The sequence below is a fragment of the Mandrillus leucophaeus genome, unplaced genomic scaffold, assembly GCF_000951045.1.
Source record: "Mandrillus leucophaeus isolate KB7577 unplaced genomic scaffold, Mleu.le_1.0 Scaffold286, whole genome shotgun sequence".
NCBI lineage: Eukaryota > Metazoa > Chordata > Mammalia > Primates > Cercopithecidae > Mandrillus > Mandrillus leucophaeus.
Genome location: NW_012102987.1, coordinates 753,141 through 773,107, shown reverse-complemented (window position 1 = coordinate 773,107; position 19,967 = coordinate 753,141). Strand labels below are relative to the sequence as shown.

Below are 19,967 nucleotides of genomic sequence, written 5' to 3'. Positions count from 1 at the left end.
CACTTACTAGCTATGGGACCTTTGGTGGATTTTTAACCTTTGAAAACCTTTCATCCCTCAGATAAAATGGGAAAGAAATCGTTTCCATTAGTATTGTGAGGATTAACTGAGGTGATGTAGACAACGTGCTTTGCATAGTACTTGGCATATCATAAGTGCTTAATGTTATTTTACACTGGCTGGGAAGGTGATGTTTTGCTGTGGAAAATTTAAGAGGGATATTAAAATATATTTTTGTTATTTTAAGGAAATTCGAAATGAGTCCCATGACTATCCTCATAGAGTGGCCAAGTTTCCAGAAAACAGAAATCGAAACAGATACAGAGATGTAAGCCCATGTAAGTACTTGTGGGTTTGTGTGCATGTGTATTTTTTGGTTTGTTTTAGGACGCAGGATGTAGTGAAGAGGAGGGCTTGGGGTCAGTGTTGATAAATACAGTATTTTTTTTTCCTGTTTACATAAGACACATTCTTTAAAGAAGAATTTAAAGGCGTAGAATATTTTCCCATAATTATTTCGTCCTTCAAACATAGGCACCATTATTTTGGTGTATTTCCCACCAACCTGTTTTTCTTATACACAATTTTTCTTTCTTTAAAATAATTGTAATTATAGATGTCTACATAATATCCATATATATTTCCTTTTCATATTATTCCATGGCCTTTGTAAGTTTTACTTAAAATAGTTATTGGTGTAGTTTGGTTTCTTTCCTTGCCCAAGTTATAAGAGTAGTATGTACTCACTGTAGAAAACTTAGAAAACAGAGAAAAGTATAAGGATCAAACTTATTTAAAAATAAATAATAACAGGTTTATATTCTTTGGAGTTTTTAAAAATAAACATTTTAAATGGAAAATTAGAATCTTGCACATACTTATTTGTAGCTCTTCTTAGCAGTACATTGTAAACTTTTTTTTACTATAAACACAATTTTTAATTGCTTTGACAGTGGCTTTGGATATACCACTCTTGCATAAGTTCCCCTGTTGGACATTTAGATTATGATGTATACACATACACACACAATTGTGTGAACAATGATAATACTAGAGTTTTGGTGTATTCGTCATGCAGTGATTTTATTTTTTGTTCTGATTCATGCAGCTTATTCAGATACTAAATTGGGCCTCCTTCCGGCTTCAGCATGTTTCCCTAGGTTTGATTTTAGTGGGCTAAATGTAGGTTTTCTCTTTAGGGCTCCTTGTTAGTAGGGACTTGAAAAACAGTATCAGATTGATCATGTTCTGGTTTTTGCTTGTTTCTGGTTGTTCCCCTGTTGACTAGGGTATGGTGCTGCCTGTTAAGATCTCCTATGTAAGTTGAACGATTTCACTCTGTTCAAGGACAGACTGTATACTTTTATATGCTTTGTAGTCATTGGTTATAGGTAAGATATTTAGGGTCTGGATGTACCACTGAAAAATCCATCAATTACTGGAAAAAAAAAGTCCTTATTTTTTTTCTTACATGAATAGAATGTTTTTCTTATGTTGACCAAGTACATTTCCAAGAAGGGTGTATTGGCTGATTTTGGGCAAATCAAATGAGAAGCAGTCTCTCAAAATAGTTCATGTTTGTTATAAATTACTATTAAATACTATGTTTCTCTTACATGCTTCTTTCTTTACTACCAGTTAGAAGTGTTCTGAAAGATAAGTAGCTAGAAGAGTGGTTTTCCATTTTCTTTAGTTGCAGCACACTTGAAGGTATGACCCACTTCCTCTGAAACGTGGCTCATGGCGGTGGCAGTTCTGGTGTGGGTGTGTGTTCAGGGAATAGCGGGTGTGGGCAGTAATTCTAATACTTAGGTGCCCTTCCCCTGCCTCCAAATCTCTGAGAATCACTGAGCTAGAGAGAATAATTCTCTAATGTTACCATGAGTTTTGAAGACAGTATTTTCCAGTTTTACACCTTGCTTTGATGCTTTTAATTTTTTAAAAAACTTTTTATTTTGAAAATTGTAGATTAGATGCAGTTGTAAGAAACAATACAGAAAGATCGAGTATACCCCTTACCTAGTTTCCCCCAGTGGTACCATCTTGCATAGCTACAGTCCAATATTACATCTGGAAACCTGAAACAATACAGTCTGTCCAGGTTTCACCAGTTTTACATGCACTCATTTGTGTGTGTGTAAGTTCCGTGCAGTTTTATCACGTGTAGATTCCTGGGATCACCACCACAGTCTGGATGCAGACCAGTGGAGCATTCCCGTCACAAGGTCACTTGCACTGCCTTTCTGGGGCCACCGTCTCCTTGCTTGCATCCTCCTTCCCCAAGCTGGTATTGCCTTTAATTTATATATATTTGTTGTAATTGCAGTTATTGGATGTACTACACTACATTTGAGTCCTGTAATTAGTTTTATCAAATTGATCTAAATGGGATTTTTGTCTGTTTGTTTGTTTGAGAGGGCGTCTCACTCTGTTACCCAGGCTGGAGTGCAGTGGCGTGATCTTGGCTCACTGCAAACCCCTGCCTCCTGGATTCAAGCGATTCTCCTGCCTCAGCCTCCCGAGTAGCTGGGATTACAGGTGTGCGCCACCACGCCCGGCTTATTTTTGTATTTTTAGTAGAGATGAGGTTTCACCATGTTGGCCAGGCTGGTCTTGAACTCCTGACCTCAAGTAATCCACCTGCTTCGGTCTCCCAAAGTGCTGGGATTACAATCATGAGCCACCACGCCCTGCTGATAATTTGTTTTTTAACTGGAATGGAGACTTTTTTTTTTTTTTTTTTTTTGAGACAGTCTCGCTCTGTCGCCCAGGCTGGAGTGCAATGGCCGGATCTCAGCTCACTGCAAACTCCGCCTGCCAGGTTTACGCCATTCTCCTGCCTCAGCCTCCCGAGTAACTGGGACTACAGGCGCCCACCACCTCGCCCGGCTAGTTTTTTGTATTTTTTAGTAGAGACGGGGTTTCACCAGGTTAGCCAGGATGGTCTCGATCTCCTGACCTCGTGATCCGCACGTTTCGACCTCGCAAAGTGCTGGGATTACAGGCTTGAGCCACCGCGCCCGGCCAACATTTTATTTTAAAGTAAAAACATTTGTAACTTAAGTTATCCTCAAGTATATACATCAATAAAACTCTTATGATTTGTCTCCTTAGCTTTTAGACTTAACGTTGTATACCTGCAGTTGAAGGCTGCAGGGAGACTGTTTAAAATGTGCGTGTCAGGCCTCCCTCCATCATCGTTGCTACCAGGCTCTTCCTGTATGCCTTCTCATTGAAAAGCACTTAGCCTTAAGAGAACCGAGCTTCCCTCCTGTGGGCCACACAGTGGTTGTCCACTGGAGCTGTGCTCTGCTGGAAACAGCCCCCAGTGCATGTTCTCCCTAATCTTCTTCTTCTTTGCCCCCTCCCTCCCCACACACGCCTCCCTAGTAAGCCATGTTCTCTTGAGCTCTCACATGGAGACTGCTCATTCTTGCTGCTCATGTAGCCACAGGATTTTCTAGTCTGAGCCGATACGCTTCAGCCTGCAATTGGAAATGATCTCTTCCAAGGCTTGTGGGGCCAGCACATCCCCACACCACCCTGGCGCCTCTCCTCTCCTGACTTTAGTCGTTCACTGTCTTTCTCCTTACCCTCTCCTTCCCACCTTCCTCAGTCTGGGTGACTTCATGTGTCTGGGAAAGAACTACGGCTCATTGCGCTGGAGTTCCTAGGCCTGTTCAGCTCCAGTGACACTGACCTTTAGTCATGTTCCCCTCTGAAATCTGAAACTCTGCTGCCTTGAGGCTACTTTCTGTCATTCCAGCTTTCACTTGCTTACTCCCACTGCACCTGCTCTTTGACTTCAGCAGGATCCTTAGTTGACTTTTTCATGTGTTGTGAAGTTGGAAGTGTACTGAATTGAAATTTCGATTAAAAAATGTAGTGTAGCATACTACGTCGTCCTCTAACCTAACTATTAATAACTTTCTTGCTGTTTTTATATTTAAAAAATAACTCTGTGGATTTTTAAATTTCACCGTTTTGTGAAGCTCCAGCTTGGGGAAAGTCAGTCGTTCGTCCTCTCTGCCCTTTGGGCAAATGAGCGTGTGCCTTGGGTGGACTCCGGTGTCAGGTGGGCTCGGGGTTGCCTTGCTGTCCTCATGCCCTCTTCAGCTCCACTGCCACTCTGCTCCAGCTCTGCGCCGAGTGAATCATCTCTCAGAGCCCCTCACCACACTCAGAATATCGTCCTGCTGTCAGTTCTACAGATGAAAGTTGTAAAAATCAGGAAACACCACCTCAGCTTCATGTTCTAGCACCTGGAAACTCACTTTCTTTTGCCCCTGTCCTTCCCTAAAGTCCCAGGAGAGAAGCCTCCCCTCCCTCTGTCCTAGCCGAATCCTTCGTTCCCATCCTCCTCATGGGCACTGCTCCTCCTCATCACTGCGTTTTGTGTGTTTTCAGCCTCTTTCTGTCTCATAACTTCTTCCCTTTTGTATAAATGTGGTTCGCTCTCTTTTGTCTCAACCCTTATATCCCACCCCAGCCCCCACGTCCTTTCTTACCTGCATGGATGGACATTTCTTACCTGTGCACAGGCACACACAGGCTTAAAAGAATCACTGTGCCATTTGTCTCTCCACCCTCCCCACCATGCATGCTTCAGCCTGTGCTGCTTCCCCAGCGTCCCCACTGAAACTTACTCTGAAAGTACTATAGCTCCAGTTGTCAAATGCAGCGAGAGACTTTCCACTGCTTTCCTTCTCTGTGACTTTTGACATTATTCTCCTGCCTCAGCCTCCCAAGTAGCTGAGGTTACAGGCACACGCCACCACGCCCAGCTAGTTTTTGTAATTTTAGTAGAAACAGGGTTTCACCATGTTGGCCAGGCTGGTCTCGAACTCCTACCTCGAGTGATTGGCCCACCTCAGCCTCTCAAAGTGCTAGGATTACAGGTGTGAACCACCACGCCCAGCCGACCATGCCTTTTTTCCTAACCCCGTAATTTTTCCGATTTTCCTCTTTGGCCGTTCCCCTATTTTCAGGGTGTCTCCTCCTTACTTTGCCTTTATGTCTTCAGGAGTCTGTTTCTCTCTCCTCACTGTAACACTTGGATGAATGATCTCATCTGCTGTGAGTCTAGTTTCCATCTCTGCTTATAACCCCAAATCTCATCTGCAGTCGTGGACTTTTCTGTCTACAGGTCTGCGTATCCAAGTCATCATCTCTGTCTGGGTGTCCTGTAGCCACCTCAGACTCAGTATGTCTGCACACTGAGTGAGTGTTCCTGCCTGACACACTTCACTGGCCTTAGCCCCACGGCTGCCTTTTCTCCTTTTCCCCACGTTCATAAGTGGTGCCGTTATTTACACGTTTTCTGAAGCTGGAAACAGATTCTTCCCTCATTCAGCTCCCACGTCACTAAGTCATACTAATTTCCATTTCCATGATGTATTCTTTTTTGTTTTCTTTTTCTTTTTTTGAGACAGAGTCTGGCCCTGCACAGTCTCGGCTCACTGCAACCTCCGCTTCCCAGGTTCAGGTGATCCTCCCGCCTCGGCCTCCTGAGTAGCTGGGACTACAGGTGCATGCCGCCATGCTGAGCTAGTTTTTTAGATATTTTGTAGAGACGGGGTTTCGTCTTGTTGCCCAGGCTGGTCCCAAACTCCTGGACTAATGCGGTCCGCCTGCCCCAACCTCCTGATGTGTTTGGGATTACAGGTGTGAGGCACCGCGCTCAGCCTCCATAATGAATTTTCTTTCTTTCTGTTTTTTTTTGAGACGGAGACTCGCTCTGTCGCCCAGGCTGGAGTGAGTGGCGCGATCTCGGCTCACTGCAAGCTCCGCCTCCCAGGTTCACGCCATTCTCTTGCCTCAGCCTCCTGAGTAGCTGGGACCACAGGCGCCGCCACTACGCCCAAATAATTTTTTGTATTTTTAGTAGAGATGGGGTTTCACTGTGTTAGCCAGGATGGTCTTGATCTCCTGACCTCATGATCTGCCCGCTCGGCCTCCCAAAGTGCTGGGATTACAGGCGTGAGCCACTGCGCCCGGCCCATAATATATTTCAAATCCGTTTTCTTCTCTGTTCACGTTGACTTGGTTCAGGCCCTGCTATGCTTTTCCTCATCATTACATTAAGCCTCCAAACCAGTCTCCTTGTTTCCCTTCTGTCCCCACTTCAGTCCATTTTCATAGTATCTGGAGTGATTTTTGTATAATGCAAGTGCGTTTTCCACTCCCCTCTCTAATGGTGCTGCACAATGTTTATGAAGAAGTTAAACTTCTTTAGCGTTATGATGTTGGGCTTTCTGGGGATCGACCCTTTACACACCTCTCTGAATCTTTTCTAGCCATTTTCCTAGAAATTATTCATTTCAGTAAAACTGAATCACTTGGAGTTCTTCCAGTGTGACTGGTTTTTAATACCTCAGTGTCTTCAAATATGTCATTCCCTTTTTGAAATATCCTTCCCCTCCTGTCTCTGACCCACCTCAATCAACGTTCTCCTTCTGCAAATACCGGCTCAACACCCTCTTTCCCGTGAGTGGCGTTCTCATCCAGTGGAGGTGGTGGTTCTCATTCACTAAGTCCAGGGGGGCTCAGGAATGTGTATTTTTAGAAAACTGGGATGGTGTTGATGTGCCTTTTCTAACTGATAGTCATTATGTCATTTAAAAATGTGTTTCTGGGCTGGGCGCGGTGGCTCACGCCTATAATCCCAGCACTTTGGGGGGCCGAGGAGGGCGAATCACGAGGTGAGGAGATCGAGACCATCCTGGCTAACAAGGTGAAACCCCGTCTCTACTAAAAAAAAAATACAAAAAAATTAGCTGGGCGTGGTGGTGGGCGCCTGTAGTCCCAGCTACTCGGGAGGCTGAGGCAGGAGAATGGCGTGAACCCAGGAGTCAGAGCTTGCAGTGAGCCGAGATCGCGCCACTGTATTCCAGCCTGGGCGACAGAGCGAGACTCCGTCTAAAAAAAAAAATGTGTTTCTGGCTGGGTGCTGTGGCTCATGCTTATAATCCCAACACTTTGGAAGGCTGAGGTAGGAATATTGCTTAAGGCCGGGAGTTTGAGACCAGCCTGGGCAACATAGATCCCATCTCTACACAAAAAAATTTTTTTAATTAGCTGGGGCGTGGTGATGCATGCCTGTCGTCCCAGCTATTCGGAAGGCTGGGGCAGGAGGATCAGTCGAGATCGTTAGTTTGAAGCTGCAGTGAATTGCGATGGCACCACTGCATTCCAGCTTGGGTGACAGAGCAAGACTGTCTCTAAAAATTTTTTAAATGTGTTTCTATACATAGTACTTGACAGTTGTTGATTTGGTTCAGAAAACATTTGTTGAAAACCAGCTACATGTCTGATACTGTGCTATGTATTGAGCATGCAATGATGAATATATGTGGTCTGCCCTTGAATAATTTACGGTATACTTGAGGAGATTAACACATAAGCATGTTACAGATATTTTAAGATATGACAGTGCATCGATGGAGCTGAGAAGAGGCTCTGCCCAAGGAGGCAGGGATGGCTTTTAAGAAAAAGATTGGTAGCCCCAGCTGGGTAAATAAAGGGGAATGGAAAAAGAATTTTTTAAAAATTCAGAGTCCCAGATCTTTCTTTTCTAGATGTGGATTCGGCCGGTCTGGAAATGTTTATTTTTAAACAATCTTACATGATTCTTTTACACTCACCATGGCACTATTCCTCAGACTGACATATGGAAACTACATTTGGAGTTCTGAATATGAGAAACATAAAGAAAAAAGGATATTTTAAAATAGAATTAGGCTGGGTAGCAGCACATGCTTGTAGTCCCAGCGCTTTGGGAGGCCAAGGAGGGAGGAATGCTTGAGCCCAGGAATTTGAGGCTACAGTGAGCTATGATTGTGCCACTGCACTCCATCTTGAGCAGTGTGAGACCCTGTCTCAAAAAATGAAGAAAACTGAAAGGATTTGAAGAGGTCCACAGTCTTCATTTAATTGCTACAACCTAGAGATGCCTTAGTTGTCTCAGTTAACTGTGAGACAGTGTAGAAGAGATGGACAAGAACTTGGTTGTTTGAAAAGAGAGTAGCTTGTGATGGTTACTTTGGGAAATGTCTTTATGCTGTTAGAGACTACCGCCAAATTTTTGAAACCTTCGTATGTGCAGTACAGGTAGAAATCCCAGTTTACTATTTGGTCTAAAAGGGAGTGCCAGCAATTGAGTCAACTGTCATGTCTTTTCACTGGCCATGAAAGTGTGTGTGTGTGTGTGTGTGTGTGTGTGTGTGTTAAAAACCCATAACATAAATTTCTTGTGGGTGTGTATTAACAATATTGTTAACTGTATGAACATTGTTGTACAATAGATTTCTGGAACTTTTCCATCTTGTATAACTGAAACTAAATCCATTGAACAACTCCGTATTTTCCTCTTGCCCCAGCCCCTGGCCGCCAGCATTCTGCTCTCTGTTTCTATGAGTCTGATTACTTCAGACACTGAATATACGTGTAATCCTGCAGTATTTGTCTTTCTGTGACTGGTTTGTTTCATTTGACGTACTGTCCTCAAGGTTCATCCTTGGGAAACAGTCAGACTTTAAAGGAAATTAACAGACTCATGATTCTGGTGCTGTCAGGTTACATAGTCCATGGTTTCTTGCTGCTACAAAACAAAAAGATTCTCAAATAAACATATTTTTTAAATGAGTTACTGGAGGGGGAAGAAGGAAGGGAAAACTTCTGTGCTTCCTGCCTGCTCCCCCTATGATCTTAGCAAGTGGCATAGCTACTTTGAATGCAGATGTCAGTATCAGCTCTGAGATTTGCATGCAGCTAGTAAAGTAGCCTCAAGATGTATTAAGCAAAAATGAATAGAGTTGTGGAGAGAAATTGACAAATCCATGTTCATGGGCTTCTTAATGAGACAAGATATTTGTAAATAAATAGATTTATGTAATATTGTTAACGTTAATATAAGAAGAAAAATACATAGAACCCTATATCCATCAATTGGAAAATGCACATTTTTCTAGGAGTTACATGGACTATTTGTAAACAATAGACCATTGACTAGGCTATTAAGTACATCTTAAAATTTAAGAATTCCTGGCCGGGCGCCATGGCTCATGCCTGTAATCCCAGCACTTTGGGAGGCTGAGGCGGATGGATCACCTGAGGTCGGGAGTTTGAGACCAGCCTGACCAACATGGAGAAACCCCATGCCTACTAAAAATACAAAAATTAGCCGGACGTAGTGGTGCATGCCTGTAATCCCAGCTACTCGGGAGGCTGAATAAGGAGAATTGCTTGAACCCGGGAGGCGGAGATTGCGGTGATCCGAGATCACGCCACTGCACTCCAGCCTGGGCAACAAGAATGAAACTCGGTCTCCAAAAAAAAAAAAGAATTCCTATCTTATAGCTCATAATTTTTTATCTTAATGCAATTAAAATATAGGTTATTAATAAAAAGATAAACATTTTCATAAATTCGGAAATTTTAACATTTCTAAATCATGAGTCAAGACAAAATTATAATAGAAACTTAAAAATACTTAAACAATATATAAAATACTGCTTATCAAACTTGTATAAAGCAGCTAAAACAGTACTGCAAAGAAAATATATTGTCTTAAATATTTATATTATATTGTATTTATTGTTAATTTTTAGTTGGAGTCTTGCTGTGTCACCTAGGCTGGAGCGCAGTGGTGTGATCTCGGCTCACTACTCTGCCTCTCAAGGTGCCTGCCACCGTGCCCAGCTAGTTTTTGTAGTTTCAGTAGAGACGAGGTTTCACCATCTTGGCCAGGCTGGTCTTGAGCTCCTGAACTCGTGATCCACCCACCTCAGCCTCCCAGAGTGCTGGGATTACAGGCGTGAGCCACCGCACCCAGCCTCATTTTTGTATTTTTTTTGTATTTTTTTTTTTTTTTAATAGAGTCTCCCTCTCGCCCAGACTGGAGTGCAATGGCACGATTTCGGCTCACTGCAACCTCCACCTCCCGGGTTCAAGCAGTTCTCCTGCCTCAGCCCCTCAAGTAGCTGGGACTACGGGTGCCTGCCACCAGGCCTGGCTAATTTTTGTATTTTTTAGTAGAGACAGGGTTTCGCTATGTTGGCCAGGCTGGTCTCAATCTCCTGACCTTGAGCGATCTGCCTGCCTTGGCCTCCCAAAGTGCTGGGATTACAAAAGATATTCTAATGTTAGCTACCCTTACATTCCTGCAATAAACTTAATGTGAACATGATGTATTATCTTTTTAATACATCGCTATATTCAGTTTGCTAAACTTTTGTTAGAATTTCTACATCTATATTCACTTGCATTCATTTGCATTATTATGAAACATGCCTGTAAAATCACGTGGTCTGGTGTTTTCTCTGTGGGTTTTTGTTTATTAATGTCTTTAACTGTGAGTGGTCTCTTCAGACTCTGCTTCTGCTTGAGTCAGTTTGGTAAGTTATATTTTTCTAGGAATCTCTTCGATTTTTTCTAATAATCATATTTATTGCCGTAAAATGGTTGGCAGTATTCAATTCACGCTTCAATTCCTTGTATACCTGTATTTATGTGCGCACGCTTTCTCCTTATATTGTTTATATGCAACTTCTTTCTTTCTTGTTTGATTGTTCATGCTCAATCTTGACAGAGTTGGTCAGTCTTAACTGAGGTCAACATGGTGAAACCCCGTCTCTACTGAAAATACAAAATTAGCTGGGCGTGGTGGCTGGCACCTGTAATCACAGCTACTCGGGAGGCTGAGGCAGGAGAATCGTTTGAACCTGGAAGGTCGAGGTGGCAGTGAGCCGAGATTGCTCCATTCCACCCCAGCCTGGGCAACAAGAGCAAAAAAAAAAAAAAAACTTCATCTCCAAAAAAAATTTTAAAACTTCAATTTTAATCAAAGCCAAATCAAAGCTATTTATGATGTTAATAATTTATTCCTGTGAGCCATTGATGCACTGGAGTGGTTCCAAGGAAGAAGAACTAGAACTCTTAGAGAAGAAGCTAGCATTGATTAGACAGGGAAATAGAAAACCTAAACAGAACAGCACGATAGCTGACTTCAGATACCTGAACTTTTATATGGAAAAAGGAGTTCTTTATCCTGTGTTAAGCCCAAAATATAGAACTAGGGTTCATGAGCAAATAATAGCATTGGTGAATATCAGGTTAGCATTAGCTCTTAAAAGCTGTTTTAAACCTACGAATGAACCCTCTGAACTGGTATACTTGTTATTGGAGGTATTCACGCAGAGGGTGGATCTTCTCACTGTCAGATCTTCTAGAGAATATTTGTGAATGAATTATAGAGGGTTGTATTAGATTACTTTGATCTGTTTCTTGTGTGCTTCATTTCTTGCCCCTATTCATCTCTTTCTCACCTTCTTCCTGCATTCACCTTTTTGTCCTATTATGTTGTTAATTCCTTAACAGGTGCAGCTTTTTTTTTTGACTGATAACAAAAATTTTATACATAGTTTTGTTATAGGGTAGTAAAGGGGGTATTAAAGATATCATTAAGCTTCTCCTTCTCTCTCCCTGAATAATTAAAAGCACTTGGGGCTGGGCCCACATGTGGAAGGCATGTAAGTAAAGGTGGTAATGTCCTTGAAGATGAAGCCTGTGATGTTGGGTTGGCATTAGTGAATCCAGGTATGAATGAATGCATGGTTTCAGTGAGTATAGATACACAGATAGGTACGAACATAGGTGTATATACATGTATGTCTCATCCCTGTCCACTGAGAAATTTTGAGAGCAGTGATAGCTGATTAGCATTGGGTATGCTTAGCTTTTGATATCCAAATTTTATTCTCCACTAGGAGGAAAACAGAGCTTTGGAGAAATGACTGGTTTCAGGTCACGGACAGGGGAAGTGTAAGAATAGCCTGGAATGTCTTGTAGTGACAGAACGTAAAGACGTGCTCAAAAAATGACGACCACATATCAGAAGGATGTGGAAGCCAACTTGAGTCCACTGGCCAAATCTGGGATAATCTAAGCATGAAAATAAATAAGATTACAACCTATTGAATAAAATAGGAATTAATGAGCCTATACTGATGTAAAGAAACAAATGAATACATAAATGAGGGATAGGGAAAGTTCTACCTTTGTATAGGTTGCCAACTAATAAATATTGAAATGGATGCTAAACTTAAGTGGGTGAAAATTTGGTGAAGGACAAGATATTCACATAATCTTGAAGTATCCCTTTATAAAATACTTATTAAACATAAAAAGAGGAATAGTAACTCTACACTGGAGAAGTCTGGCCAACACCAGCCTTAAATATGTGATCATGACCAGTAATGAGACCTATCACGTCAGAATCCCGAACCACCCGATAAGATGCAGTGAGCACATAGCATCCCTCTGAGATGAACATGCCAGACATATACAAACTGAACTCTTCTGTAGGGAGAGAGATATCTGACAACTCAAATGGAGGAACACTGTAAAACAACTTAGAGTTTTCAAAAGGTTAAAAAGTACCAGGAAAGAGCAGATTGTATCCTTTTGTTTAAAGGACATTATTGGGACACTTGGTGGAACTTGAATGGTGTCTGGATTAGTAAAGTATTACTGTTAATTTTATAATTTTGATGACTATACTGTAAGTAGGATTATGTCATTGTAGAAGATTAAAAAATGGAATAATCAGTTATGTTTGCAACTTGCTGTCATGACTTGGGAAGAAAATTCTTTGTACTTTACTTGGAATTTTTCTGTAAGTTTTAAAATCATTAAAAAATACAAATTAAAAATATGTATAAACTTGGGGTACTGAATCCTAGCCAACACATGAAGCCAAGAAAAGGAAATAAAAGGCGTACACGTTGGAAGGGAAGAGATAAAAATGACCTTATTTGCAGATGACATGTAGAAGATCCCAAAGAATCTACCCAGCAATGTCCTGGAATTAGTGAGTGAGTTAAACCAGGTTGTGGGATACAAGGTCAGCATGCAGAAGCCAATTGTATTCCTGTATATTAGCAACAAACACATGGAAACCAAGACTAAAAACACATTGTTGTTTACAATTGCTCTAAGAAAATGGAATATGTTGGAATATATCTAACAAAATATGTATAGGACCTGTATGTTGGAAAGCACCAAACACACTGATAAAAGGAATCAAAAGATGACCTAAATAAATGGAAAAGGCCTACCATGTTCATGGATTGGAAGACTTAGCATAGTGAGTCAGTCCTCCCCAGATTGTTCTGTAGATCTGTAGTGACTCATGGTGTCAAATTGTTCCTAAAGACATAACACAGTTTCTGTCAGAATTTCAGGAAGATTTTTTTGTAGATAAAAAGCTTATTGTTTTATGTGGAAAGGCAAAGGAACTAAAATAGAATGGCTAAAATGATCTTGAAAAATAAAAACTAGAAGCAGCAGTCTACCTAATTTTAAAACTTAATGCATAGCTACAGTAGTCACAACAGTGTGGTAGTGGCAGAGGGATGAATACGTAAGTCAGTGGAACAGAATCTAGAAATGGACTTGTAAAAGTATGGTGAACTGATGTTTTGACAGAGGTGCAAAGCAATTTAAAATGAAATGTCACACCTTACACAAAAGTTAACTGAAGATGGATCATAGATGGATCATAATGTAAAAGCTTTCATAAGAAAATGGGAGAAAATTCAGGATGTGAGGCTGGATGAAGAGTTCTTAGCTATGATACCTAGAGCGCAATTCATGTAAAATATCAGTAATTTATACTAAATCAAAATAAAAAACCTTTGCTCCTCAAAGCACCCTGTTAAGAGGACGAAAAGATGAGTACAGACTGGGAGAAAATGTAAACCACATATCTGACAACTTGGATCTAGACTATATATAGAACTCTCAAAATGTAACAGTAAAAAGAAACAAAAACCCCAGTTAGGAAATGGGCAAAAGATATGACACAGATGGCAGATAAGCCTATGAACGTATAAAAAACCTCATTAGCCATTAGGAAAATGCAAATTCAAATCATGGTGGTGGGATGTCACTAGACATCTGCTAAAACAGCTAAAATAAAGAGATCGCAAAACCCTAAAAATGCAGAGAAGCTGGATCTCATATATGGCTAGTGGGAACGTAAACTGGTCCAGCCACTCTGGAAAGTAATTTGGCCGTTTCTTAAAAAGCTGAACGTATTCTTCGCCTGTATGACCCAGCGCTTGCACTCCCGGGCGTTTATCCCAGAGAAACGCAGTGGTCTGTCCGCACGGAAGTGTGTGCGTGAGTATTCACAGCAGCTCTATTTGTAGTAGCCCCAGATTCGAAACAACCCACGTGTCCTTCAGTGGGTAACTGGTTAACTATGGTGCATTCATAACACAGAATACTACTCAGCAATAAAAAGGAAGAAACTTGATGTAACAACGTAGATAGCTCTCAGAGGACTTACGCTGGGTGAAAACAATCCAGTTCCCAGTGATGACATAGCACATGATTCCATTTATGTAACATTCTTGAAATGATGAGACTTCTCGAGAGGGAGGGCAGATCGGTGCTTAGGGGTGGAATGGGGAAGAGTGTGCCTGCCAAGGAGCACGCAGAACCTTTGTGCTGATAGAATAGGTATGTCTTGTGGTGGTCATGTGAATTTGTTTGTGGTAAAATGGCATGGAACTGTACACACACAAATAAGTGCCTGTAGAACTGGAGAAATCAGAATAAGGTCTGTTGATTGTAGCAGTGTATTTTCACGCTTCTGAATTTAGGAGTGGGGCTCTGTGGTGAGCCCGACGGTGTCCCTGGCTGCAAAGAGCTTGACTCTGGCAAGAAGGCTGCTACTGGTCAGGCTTGGCTGCTCCTGCTGCCCTCCCCCAGCGGAGCTGATCAGAATCTTGCCCTAAGAGGCCCCTCTTAAAAGCCACAGCACCTTGGGTGGGCCGGCCTGCCCTAGAGCACTTAACGCTGGGCTGAGGGAGCTGCAGAAGCATGCAGGGGAGTGCTGGAGTCCAGGACAGTCAGCTGTACGCGGGATTGGGGCGAGGGGGTGGTTGTTTCTAGATTAAAATGCAGATACATGATCAAGTAGAATTTTGAAATTCCTGTAAATTTTTAAGGTAAAATAGTAATTACCAAGGAATTTTGTTCTTTAATACCCTCTTAGGGTATTAAGGAGGGTTTGTCAGTGAAAATAATCAAGAAGGACTGGTCCAATCAGACCACTGATTTTGACAGACAAGAGAACAGACCCCAGAGTGCCCCTTATCAGAGGACTGTCAGCGACTGGGATGCTGATAATGTTTCTCAAGTAGTAGTCACCCTTTTCTGGGAAATCGTGGCTCTGTCTGAAATCATGTAGGCTGATAGAGCCAAAGCAGAGATCAGAATCCACATCTTTAGATCCCTCAAACTCCCCTCACCCGTGTTTTTCATCTGCACCGCAAAATTCCAGATACCTGTACTAAAAAGTCCTGAAGGTTTCTGCGCTGAATTAGTTTACGCTTAAGAAAGTCAGTGAACGTCAATTCATTTCCTGCTTATGCTTCAGAATGGGTTGATAGTGATTTGTCATTCTAACAAAATTCTAGCAGCTGTGGGAATTTGAATATGTGAAAATCTTCAGGAATTCATCGTATAAACAGTGCAAATACTTGCTGACTTAAATTGTTATGACACTCTACCAGGTAGGCACTCTGAGAAAATGGAAGTAGCAGCCCTTTTTCCCTGATAGTCAAATTTAGGAGGTGAGAGAAATGAATCAGTACAGGATTTCTCGACTCTCCGAACCTAACTGCAGACTGCTCCTCTCCCCTTTGTCCCCGTGGCTCCAGCCACATTCTTCATGTTCCTCTGACATGTTAGGTATGTACCACCTTAAGGCATTGGCCGTTCTCTGTGCTTGGAACACTGTTAACTAAAATAGCCGTGAGACTGACCCCTTCCACATCTGTGCTTACATGTGACCCACCTGGGTGGTCAGTCGCAAGGCCGATCCTGACCACCGTGTTTAGAATTGCAGTCTGCCCCTCTCCCCAGTGCTGTGAATCCCGTTACTGTACCTTTTTTTGTAGCATTTATTACTCATGTACTTTATGCTTAATGCTATATCACCGATTATAGATATTTGGTCCACATTGTTTGCATGGTGTCTCATGGGCCTTTGGATGTGATGAAAGTAAAATCCTTTCCCCTAAGTCCCTCTACCCTCAATTTGTTTAGGTTCTATCTCTCCTAGAAGCAGAGAGTCTGAGTTTCAAAGAAAATGGTGCAGTACTGCTGGGCGCTGTGGCTCACTCCTGTAATCCCAACACTTTGGGAAGCCGAGGCAGGTAGATCACCTGAGGTCAGGAGTTCAAGACCAGCCTGACCAACATGGAGAAACCCCGTCTCTGCTAAAAATACAAAATTAGCCAGGCGTGGTGGCACAGAATTGTAATCCCAGCTACTCGGGAGGCTGAGGCAGGAGAATCGCTTGAACCTGGGAGGCGGAAGTTGCAGTGAGCCGAGATCGCGCCACCGCACTCCAGCCTGAAAAAAAAAAAAAAAGAAAGAAGAAAAAATGGTGAGATACTTACTGATTATTTTAAAGTGAAGATTAGTATGTCTTATTTTATACAAGCTACCAAAGAGGAAAAATGTCCGCTTTCCAAACGAATGGATTTTACCTATTTTGTAAAGGCACTTCTCAGGTATTCTTTTCATTGCAGACTCTTGGGGACAGATTAAAGAGGACTTTTTCAATTGGGGGATTTGTGGAATCAGAATTTAGTGACATTGTCCTGGCAACGTTAGGATCTTGAAATCATGATGGATTGAAAGACACTGACAATTTCAAGGACAGTAAACTATTGTTTGGAAAAGGTTGAACTTACAAATGTTTCCTAAACGATGTATACTTTATTAGCAAGGTTGTGATGGTGCTTCCTTGGAAATACTCTTTCCATTCCCACTGCCACTACCTGATTCAGGCCTCATCACCTCTTGATTAAGCTTTCAGTGTATTGGTGTATGAAGTTGCCTTCCTCCTTGTTCAGTCCATCTTATATGCTGCTGAGAGTTATTTTCGTGAAAATCAAATGTGTTCACACCAGTCCTTTAAAGAACTTCATTGGCTCACGCCTGTAATCCCAGCACTATGAGAGGCCGAGGCGGGCGGATCACGAGGTCAGGAGTTCAAGACCAGCCTGGCTAACATGGTGAAACTCCATCTCTACTAAAAATACAAAAAGTAGCCGGGCGAGGTGGCGGGCGCCTCTAGTCCCAGCTACTCAGGAGCCTGGGGCAGGAGAATCGCTTGAACCCAGGAGGCGGAGGTTTCGGTGAGCCGAGACCACGCCACTGCACTCCAGCCTGGCAACAGAACGAGACTCCGTCTCAAAAAAAATAATAATAATAACTTCACTGGGGCCCTGTCCAGAGCCTATGCCTGTAGCACAGCCCACATGCCCTTCAGGGTCTGCCCTTAATGTGTTTGGAGACCCCTCTTTCTAGCTAGCTCGTCAGCCTTTCTGAATTTGCCAGTCCTGCGCACTACACCGTTCCCTGTCATTCCTCCTTATGATGTGTCCTCTGCTGGAATTTCTGCTTCCTGCTGATCTCACTAGGCCTATTCAGGTAGCAGCTGCTCAAGCTGCTTCCCATGGTATTTTATGCAATAAAGTATCAGTACTCAGAGTTACCGCTTGATAGAATTTCTCTTTTCCTTTTTAAAAGCTTCAAACAAATAATGTCTTACCTTTAGATCCCTATAGGTTAAAATATATTTGTTGACTAAAAATTGTGTATGATTACTGAAAGTGTTCAATGCAGGGAACACACCAGTTCATCATGGAGGCATTTCATCAGAGAGTCTAGTTAGAGAAGATATGTCATGGACTGCGTCGTCACAGAAGTGGGGTTTATGTGAGAGAGGAGTTGGAAATCACACCTGAGTGGAGAGCAGCGTGAAAGGTGATGTCAGCAAGAATTTAGGATGTAGAGAAAGGATGGTAAAGACACCAGCCGGATGGATCAGGGAGACAGGGAATGCAGAATGCAGGAAATGTGGAATCTCTTAACTTGCACAAACCTAGGTTTCATTTTTGTGTTCTAGTGTGTTACACTGGCAATGACTTTACTTCCCTGAGTGACCGTGAGATGGGTGTGGTCCATAGTCATGTGCACTTCGTAGGGCTGTGAGGACTGAGAGAGGTGACCCAATGACTAGTGTCACACAAACGTGACATGTCGTAGGCACCAAATGATTCTAGACAGTGGTTCTGGTTGGTTTTGTGGTCAGTTAGAAACCTTTCATCAAGTGAAACTTTCTTTGCAGAGCAAACAATTGAAAAGTTAATATTCTACATGTACTAAGGTTTGTATTCTCCGTTAATATGGGGGAGTATATGGTAACCTGGTGTTTAGTGCTAGCTATGTTTTTGGCTCATTGCTCAGTTTATGAGAGAGAACGCATAATATTTGTTGTTCGACCGTTTTACTTGCAGGATTGAAGAGAATTGACATATCTAGAAAATGCTTTGAGTTCTTGGACATCACTATTTGAAAACGTACTGATTACCCTTAGTTGAGAATGGGAAAATCTAAAAGGGAAAAGTCACTGGTTCACGCTGTACTATTAGAATTGGTCATCTTCTTGCCTGACTTGTAAGTTAAGGATGCTTGATCTTTGCTGTGATGTAACTTGTTGAGGATGAATTGTAACCAGTTACAATGAATACAAATTCTCCTTTCTGTTTGACCTGGAAAACTTTCCAAAAGGAGATGTCTTTACAATAATGATATATTTGGTGAAACCTGTGGGTTTTTTTTTTTTTAAGAGCTTCTGATGACAGTATTGAAAGAGGAAACTAATCTGTATTGTCAGCATAGCCACAGCTAGCACTAGTCATTTCTTGAGAGGTGGAGCTGTTTCTCAGAAAACACGCTGTTTAAGGGTAGGAGGTGAAGGGACTCCTTGTCAGAAATTGGCTTAATTTTTATCCAAGTTATAAACCACAGTTCTGTTTGGGTATTGCATTTCTTCATTCACTCAGTGACAAGAATTAAGACAGATGATGCCTGTAGAAAAAAAAGTGTGTGTTCTTGATAGTTCTGCTACTGGTGCTAGTAGAGGTTGAGAAATAAGATTTCCTGTGAAGTGTGGTTTGGTTGTTTTTGTGGTATCTCATGCAAAAGAGTTTGAACTATGTTCATTTTTCTCCGTTTATTGGATCCTTTAAAAGATAGGAAAGGGTGAGATAACCAGACTTACAATGTTGGTAGAGTACTGTGGGCTTTGGGACTCCTGTAGCCCAAAGGTTATGGGATGCTGCTGTCACGATAATCTCATTTCAGAGGTTCCTGTGGAAGAGGAGATGTAGCTTTCTGTGTGTTCTCATTCAGAAGTCAAAAGTTTTTAATGATTTTTAATGGTTTTTAATGATTCGTTTATAGATTTGGAGCTAGCCGACTGATACTCTCTGGGCAGGGTAAAGAGACCTGTGACTCAGATTGTCAGGGAACCTGTGTGTGCGCTCACAAACTCGGAACTATGTGTTGTGATCCTTAACTGGAGAAGAGGCAGTGCCCTTCTTTGTTATCTTCACTCAAGAGTATGAATTATAAAGTCACAGTTTCTCATAAAAAGGCTTTCATAGTTTCACTTCCTGAAATGTGTATATTCACAATCTTTTGCAATAGTTATTTTAAGGTGATGTGTTTTAGTTAATTTTTGTCTCTACAGCCTCTTCTAAATCAAAAAGTTATATATGCTTTTAATTTTATATTAATCTTTTTAAATTTTTGTTTTTTGTAATTTTAATATATTTTTAATTTATTTTAAAGTTTTATTTCTCTTTTGCTTTAAGATTTTTCTTTTTAAATTGTTTTTCATTTTTCCTTCATATGTATTTTTCTTAATAGAACAGAAGAATTAAAATAATATCTAGTGATGTAGGTATTTGAGTTTTGTTTTTAATCAGCCTTGAGAAGAAAATGTAGGCTCAAATAACATTTGTAGTTGTAAATAGCTATAGAGTTTTCCCAAGGATTACCTTTCTTAGTATTATCTGATAACAAAATTAAAAAAAAAA

The 19,967-nt window shown here is 41.6% G+C and overlaps 1 protein-coding gene across 1 annotated transcript in view; it reads left to right on the top strand.

Moving 5' to 3' along the window:
• The first annotated feature begins 252 nt into the window (after positions 1-252).
• Positions 253-19,967, top strand: part of PTPN2 (protein tyrosine phosphatase, non-receptor type 2) — a 73,942-nt gene continuing 54,227 nt past the window's right edge. The window contains exon 1 of the mRNA XM_011985529.1: positions 253-338. The gene's annotated coding sequence lies outside the window, so the exon portion shown is untranslated. The remainder of the gene's footprint in view (positions 339-19,967) is intronic.